This window comes from Callithrix jacchus, chromosome 5 (assembly GCF_049354715.1).
Source record: "Callithrix jacchus isolate 240 chromosome 5, calJac240_pri, whole genome shotgun sequence".
Lineage (NCBI taxonomy): Eukaryota > Metazoa > Chordata > Mammalia > Primates > Cebidae > Callithrix > Callithrix jacchus.
This window is the reverse complement of record NC_133506.1, coordinates 92,885,966-92,894,437: the sequence shown is the minus strand read 5'-3', so window position 1 is coordinate 92,894,437 and position 8,472 is coordinate 92,885,966.

Sequence of the window (8,472 nt, the reverse complement as noted above, 5' to 3'; positions counted from 1 at the left end):
ACAAAAAACAAAAAACATGGAATAATATTTAGCAATAAAAAAGAAGGAATGATTGATACATACAAAACATGGATGCATTTCTAAAACATGCTGAATGAAGGAAGCCAGACATAGGCATACATTCTGTGATTCCATGTATATGAAGTTCTAGAAGAGGTGAATGTAATCTGTAATGCTGGAAATCAAATTAGTGTTTTTCTGGGTCCAGGGCTTGGAGAGGCACATAAGAACTTTTTTGGGTAATAGAAATGCTTTATATCTTGATTGTGATTGTGGTTATTCAAGTGGATACATTTACTGTCTACAGCCATGCCACCCTGAACTTGGAAGCTAAGCAGGGTTGAGCCTGGTTAGCACTTGGAAAGGAGAAGTTTACCTTTGCCAAAAAGTCATCAATCTCTGCACTTGGAATGGGTGCATTTTATGGCCGGGCACTGTGGCTCACACCTGTAATCCCACACCTGTAATCCCAGCACTTTGGGAGGCTGAGGTGGGCAGATCACCTGAGGTCAGGAGTTCAAGACCAGCCTGGCCAACATGGTGAAACTCCATCTCCATTGAAAATACAAAAATTAGCCAGTTGTGGTGGTTAGCACCTATGGTCCCAGCTACTGGGGAGGCTGAAGAAGGAGAATCACTTGAATCGGGAAGTTGGAGGTTGCAGTGAGCTGAGATTGTGTCACTTCACTCCAGCCTGGGTGACAGAGTGAGACTCTGTCTGGGAAAAAAAAGAAAAAAGAAAAAAAAAAAGAATGGGTGCTTTTTATGTATGCAAATTACAACTCAAGGTTGGTTAAAAAGAAAAAAGCAATACACGTGTGCTGAAAATCACTGAGACGGCAATGAAAACAGTAAGGCTTTCTGTAAGCCATCATTACACATCTCTCTCCACCTCTCTGGTGGACTTCCTTTTTCTCCTCCTGCTCCTCCTCCTTTTTGTCCTCCTGCACTCCACACTGATCTCCCGCTCCTCTTTTGTCACGTGCCTTTTCCCCATTCTTTATGAAATAGAGTAATCTGGCTTGTTCCTGTTGATGCAGGACAGGCAAGACCCAAAAGTGAAGCTTAGCCCAAGAGAGATTTTGGCTTTGCTCAGGAAAGAATTTAAGGGTGAGCTGGTGGTGTTAAGCAGTATTTATTGACTCAGCGGTGCACAGCAGCAGCAGAGGCGCTGCTCCATGAGGAGCGGGGCTACCCCATAGGCACTGCGTCCAGGGAAGCAGCTCAGAGGCAGGTCTGCAGTCACATGCATACTCACTTTTAGTCATATGCAAATTAAGGGGAGGTTTATGCACACAATTTTTAGAAAAAGGATGGTAACTTCCCGGTGGTCAGGTTGTTGCCATGGAAAGGGGCGGTAACTCCCCTGTGTGTTGCCATGGCAATGGGAAACTGACATGGTCTGCTGGTGGGAGCTGATGGAAAGCTGCTTCCGCTCCTCCCTGTTTTAGCTAGTCCTCAGTTTTGTCCGGTATCCGAGGCACGCCCTCAGAGTCGAGTCTCGCCCCGTACCTCACTATCAGTTTGAGTTTCTAATGCTTGAGTTACACGTTTTTTCCCCCCTCCTTTTTTGTGGAGAATGGGTTCTAGCTATATTGCCCACGCAGGTCTGAACTCCTTGGGCTCAGGATGTATGCCCGCCTCTGTCTCTCTAAGAGCTGGGATTCCAGGCGTGAGCCACTGCGCCCGGCGAGTTTCTAATGTTTGAAAGGGACTTTTGTGCTCAAAATCAGTATCTTTGAGTTTGAATTTATTTCCAGTTGATTAAAACTTTAATTTTTTAAAAAAAAATCTAATTTTTGGCCGGGCGCGGTGGCTCACGCCTGTAATCCCAGCACTTTGGGAGGCTGAGGCGGGCGGATCACGAGGTCAAGAGATCGAACCTATCCTTGTCAACATGGTGAAACCCCGTCTCTACTAAAAATGCAAAAAATTAGCTGGGCATGCTGGCGCGTGCCTGTAATCCCAGCTATTCAGGAGGCTGAGGCAGGAGAATTGCCTGAACCCAGGAGGCGGAGGTTGCGGTGAGCCGAGATCGTGCCTTGCACTCCAGCCTGGGTAACAAGAGTGAAACTCCGTCTCAAAAAAAAAAAATCTAATTTTTTCCTTTTAAGCTTTCAGGTCCAACTTACACAGTTTGTTATCTAGTTATATATTTAATAATTTGGGGCCGGGCACGGTGGCGCACATCTGTAATCTCAGCACTTTGGGAGGCCAGGGCTGGGGAATTGCCTGTCCTCAGGAGTTCGAGACCAGCCTGGGCAACACGGTGAAACCCTGTCTCTATTAAAATACAAAAGAATTAGCCGGGCATGGCGGCGTGTGCCTGTAATCCCAACTACTCAGGAGGCTAAATCTGGAGAATTGCTTGAATCCTGGCGGCAGAGGTTGCAGTGAGCTGAGATTGAGCCACTGTACTCCAGCCTGGGCAACAAAGCAAGACTCCGTCTCCGAAATAATAATAATAATAATTTGTGTATAAAAATAAGAATAATCACTTTCACGTATTATTTTTAATTACCTCACAATTTTGAGAAGTTAAATTTGCCTAAGCAGTGAACACTTAATTGATTACATTTTTAAACACTTCCAAAACCTTATGGGGCAGACGTGGAACTCTAATAAATAATATCTTCCTACCCATTAAAGCGACTCTTGTAAACCGAATAAACTAAATTTACAAACGTAGTAATTCAGGTTCTTTTTTTCTTTTTTTTGAGATGGAATAGTTCTGCTCTTCACCCAGGCTGCAGTGCAGTGGTGTGAGCTCAGCTCACTGCAACCTCTGCTTCTGGGGTTCAAGCAATTCTCCTGCCTCAGCCTCCCAAGTAGCTGGGACTATAGGCACACACCACCATGCCTGGCTAATGTTTGTATTTTTAGTAGAGACAGGGTTTCACAATGTTGGCCAAGCTGGTCTCGAACTCCTGACCTCAAGTGATCTGCCTGCCTCAGCCTCCCAAAGTGCTGGGATCACAGGTGTGAGCCACTGCACCCCGCTCTAATTCAGGTTCTTTCAAATTTTACAACATTACATTTACAAACTTAGTCAACTTCCTTAAGCCTTTCAACATAAAATCACCCCTAAAAATTATGCATTTAAGTTGAAAAAAAAAAAAACCAAACAGCTGGGTCCCATGATTTGAGGGAGAATAAAAACCAAAACAAACAGCTAGGAGGCAGAGGCTGCGGTGAGCTGAGATCGCACCACTGCACTCCAGCCTGGGTGACACAGCAAGAGTATTCCATCTCAAAAAAAAAAAGCACCTGAATGACTACGTTTATAAATTTGGTTTACTCAGTTTACAAAAGTTGTTTTAATGCGTAGGTGTGGTGGTGCATGCCTGGAGTCCCAGCTACACAGCAGGCCTAGGTGAGAGGATCACTTAAACCCAGGTAGTAGAGGCTGCAGTGAGCCATGTTCTCACCATTGCATTTCAGCCTGGGTGACAGAGCAAAACCCTGTCTCTTTTTTAATTTTTTAATTTTTAATTTTTATTTATTTATTTATTTTTGAGACGGAGTTTCGCTCTTGTTACCCAGGCTGGAGTGCAATGGCGCGATCTTGGCTTACCGCAACCTCTGCCTCCTGGGTTCAGGCAATTCTCCTGCCTCAGCCTCCTGAGTAGCTGGGATTACAGGCGTGCGCCACCGTGCCCAGCTAATTTTTTGTATTTTTAGTAGAGACGGGGTTTCACCATGTTGACCAGAATCGTCTCGATCTCTTGACCTCGTGATCCACCCGCCTTAGCCTCCCAAAGTGCTGAAATTACAGGCTTGAGCCACCTCGCCCAGCCCTCTTTTTTTATTTTTTTGAGATGGAGTCTCGCTCTGTCACACAGGCTAGAGTGAAATCTTGGCTCACTGAAGCCTCTGACTTCGGATTCACCTGCCTCACTCTCCCCAGTACCTGGGATTACAGGCTCCCACCACCACGCCTGGCTAATTTTTGTATGTTTAGTAGAGATGGGGTTTCACCATATTGGCCAGGCTGGTCTCGAATTCCTGAACTTGTGATCCACCTGCCTTGGCCTCCCAAAGAGTTGGGATTACAGGTGTAAGCCACCATGCCCGGCCTGACCCTGTCTCTTAAAAAAAAAAAAAAATTGAAATTACAAGGCAAATCTGACAGATTGAAGAATGTTATGTTCTTTTCAACGTTAGGGACGTTTAAAATATGCAATACAAAACCAATGACTTTTAACACTAAATCATAAATACTATGGGTTTGGTTATCTTATCATTTCCATATTATTTCTTTACTCTCAAGGATGCAAAGTCATCGACCCCACTCTGAACAGTCTGATTATGTCAGGGGGACTGAGGATTTCCACATTAAAAATAAATGAAGACTGAGATTTAGGGATTAGTGATTCAAAGCTGAGATTTGGGACCAGGTTCTTCTTTTTTTTTTTTTTGAGACAGAGTGTCTCACTGTGTCACCCAGGCTGGAGTGCCATGGTGCAATCTGGGCTCACTGCAACTTCCGCCTCCCAGGTTCAAGCAATTCTCCTGCCTCAGCCTTCTGAGTAGCCAGGATTACAGGCGAGCAGCACTGCACCCAGCTAATTTTTGTATTTATTTTTTTTAGTCGACATGGGGGTTCACCATATTGGCCAGGCTAGTCTAGAACTCCTGACCTTGGATTCCACCCACCTCGGCCTCCCAAAGTGCTGGGAATACAGGTGTGAGCCATGGTGCTTGGCCCAGCTTGCTCCTTTTCTTGTAGTTGAGCCCATCTGTTTCATCAGCAGCAATTCCCAAGCTCACCCCTTCCTGTGGGAATTTGTTTTATAACTCAATTTGTCTAATTGTTTGCTCATGATTAGGTTCAAGTGAAGTCTTTTTGGCAAGGATGCTCCACGAGCTTCCCAGTGCATCACATCAGGAGCACATTACGGCTTTTGGCCTCATTACTGGTGCGCCAAGCTTGATCACTTAGTTAATGTGGTGTCTGCCAGAGCGCTCCACCTTTTCAGTTTGTAATTTATCAAAGATAGGTTTTTACGTTCTCATTTTTAGTCTTTTCATAGAGACTCTCTTGTCTAGTAGAGACAATTATAAAGCACATAATTTAAGTATGCCCTCCCTGGATTCTACAACCACACAGATGGTAATGCCACCATTTTTCCATCCAGCTTAAACTCCTGTTTCATCCAGCAAGAAAAGGTACATTGGTGGTTTTCATGCATGGAGACTCTTCAAGGCTGGATAAATAATTCTCCCATGGTGATTCAAAAATCTCTCCCCACAACCCCCAGTATATGTTCTGGTGAATCCCAGATCATATTGGTAAGGGGATATCTTTAGTTCTGTCTTGTAAGTGGGTTTCTTGCATAACTTATTGGGCTACAAAACTTATGAACTTTTTGAACCGGGAGTTGTACAAACAGAAAAATGAAGAATACAAGGCTCGGGCCAAGCGCGGTTGCTCACACCTGTAATCCAGCACATTGGGAGGCTGAGACGGGAGGATCACTTGAGGCCAGGAGTCCGAGACCAGCCTGGCCAACATGTTGAAACCCCCATCTCTATTAAAAATACAAAATTAGTTGGGCATGGTGATACACGCCTGTAGTCCCAGCTACTGGGGCGGCTGAGGCAGGAGAATGGCTTGAACCCGGGCGGTGGAGGTTATAGTGAGCTGAGATCATGCCACTCACTGCACTCCAGCCTGGGTGACAAAGCAAGACTGTCTCAAAACAAAAAGCAAAAAAAGGCTCTTCTGAAGATGCATTAATGAAAATAATCATTTCTTAGTCACCCCAAGAGCACTACCTTTGATGTGGGTGAGAACTCAAGTCAAATATTGTGAAGGTGTGACTCTGTGTTGACCTCTGGCCACAGCTCTATTGTTTTGCAAACTGTCTTGATTTCCTACGGGTGACTTGTCCCTACTGAGGACACCTATCAGTAGGTCAGGTAGCAGCTTTGTGAGACCTTCCTGCTGGTACCCAGAACTGAACTTGTGCCCACTAATTTTTTAGCATTTTAATTTCTCACAACAGAAGAAACTGGCAAAGCTCAACAATTCTCTGTATTTATTCATTTTGGAGACAAGGTATTGCGCTATCACCCAGGCTGAGGTGCAGTGACACGATCATAGTGCACTGCAGCCTTCACCTCCTGGGTTTAAGGGATCCTCCCACCTCAGCCTCTGAGTAGCTGGGACCACAAGTGCAAGCCACCATGCCCCACTAATTTTTACAAATTAGTTTTAGTAGAGATGAGGTCAGGCTGGTCTCGAACTCATGGGCTCAAGCCATCCTGCTTTGGCCTCCCAAAGTGCTGGGATTTTAGGCATGAGCCATGCGCCTTGACTACTTTTTAACTCACTGCAACCTCCTCCTCCCTGGTTCAAGAAATTCTCCTGCCTCAGCCTCCTGAGAAGCTGGGACTACATGTGCGTGCCATCACACACAGCTAAGTTTTTGTATTTTAGTAGAGATGAGGTTTTACCAAGTTAGCCAGGCTGGTCTCCTGAGCTCAGGCAATTTGCCTGCCTCAGCCACCCAAAGTGCTAGGATTATAGGTGTGAACCACTGCGTCTGGCTCACAAAACTGTTCTACAATGCTGTCATTTATTACTAACTTACTGTGTATGCATGTTATTTTTATGTGTAAGGTGACAACACATGAGATTCCCTAGATATGTGTCTGTTTTCTCTAGTTCATTTATAAACATGACCTAAAACGAAAAATTAACATCACAAAAACCACTTTATGACAAGGGCATTCAATGCCTTCAATGGTAAACACTACCAGCAGTGTACTGCTGTTTGCTTAACTTTTTTTTTTTTTTTTTTTTTTTCTGAGATGGAGTCTTGTTCTGTCACCCAAGCTGGAGTAGAGTGGTTCGATCTCGGCTCACTGCAACCCCTCCCTCATGAGTTTAAGCAATTCTCCTGCTTCAGCTTCCTAAGTAGCTGGAATTACATGTGCGCACCACCGCGTCCAGCTAATTTTTGTATTAGTAGAGACAGGGTCTCACCATGTTGGTCAGGCTGATCTTGAACTCCTGACCTCATGATCCACCCTCCTCAGCCTCCCAAAGTGTTGGTATTACAGGCGTGAGCCAACACACCCAGAGCTTAACAGTTTTAATCATTCCAGCAACAGATTTGGGATTAATCTGCCCTTATTTTTTTTTTTGAGATGGAGTCCTGCTCTGTTGCCCAGGCTGGAGTGTAATGGTGTGATCTCGGCTCATTGCAACCTCCACCTCCCAGGTTCAAGCCATTCTCTTGCCTCAGCCTCCCGAGTAGCTGGGACTACAGGCACACACCACCAAGCCCAGCTAATTTTTGTATTTTTAGTAGAAATGGGGTTGCTCCTTGTTGGTCAGGCTGGTCTTGAACTCCTGACCTCAGGTGATCCACCCACCTCGGCCTCCCAAAGTGCTGGGATTACAGGTGTGAGTCACCATGCCTGGCCTTCTCCTTCTTATGATGGACATGACTGTATTCTATTAATAGTTTTAGGACGAGATTGGAAAAGTCAGTCTTTCTAATGAAAGAGGATCAAGTGAACAATTCCTGTTAAGAGAAACTCAAATAAAAAAAAAAAAGGCTGGTCCGAGTGCAGTTGTGTTTACAACTAATTGATCACAACCAGTTACAGATTTCTTCGCTCCTTCTCCACTCCCACTGCTTCACTTGACTAGCCTTAAAAAAATAAAGAAAATAAAAAAAGACAAAAATTAAAAAAAGAAAATCACATGCCAATGATTTTAAAAATTAAAGAGAAAGAAAAAAATGGAATTCAATACGATTTTGTCTGTAGCATTTGGAACTGAGGCTATCCACTTATCCACTATCCTAGGTCATCTTGGGTTCTTTAGGTATCAAAATGTTCTTTTGGGCCAGGCATGGTGGCTCACACCTGTAATTCCAGCACTTTGGGAGGCCAAGGCAGGCAGATCACGTGAGGTCAGGAGTTCAAGACCAGCCTGGCCAACATAGTGAAACCCCGTCTCTTCTAAAAATACAAAAAAATTAGCCGGGTGTGGAGGCAGGTGCCTGTAATCCGAGCTACTCAGGTGGCTGAGGCAGGAGAATTGCTTAAACCCAGGAGATGGAATCTCACTGCAATATTATATGTTTTCTTGGCTGGGTTCGGTGGTTCACACCTGTAATCCCAGCATTTTGGGAGGCTAAAACGGGTGGAACACTTGCAGTGAGCCGAGATTGAGCCACTGCACTTCAGCCTGGGTGACGGAGCAAGACTCTGTCTCAAAAAGAATGTTATTTTGTTACATAAGTTTGAAGTTTTTCAACACAGCCTGCAGACATCCTGCTCAGATTTGCCGTGGAATAGTGTATGAGTGAAAAACAAAAACACCTGCAATCAGTTCCTGGCGTTGACTGTACAACATCATATTAGGACCGCACTCTGGCTGGGAACAGTGGCTCCCTCCACTTGTAATCTCAGTGCTTTGGGAGGCTGAGGTGGAAGGTTGCTTGAGCTCAGAAG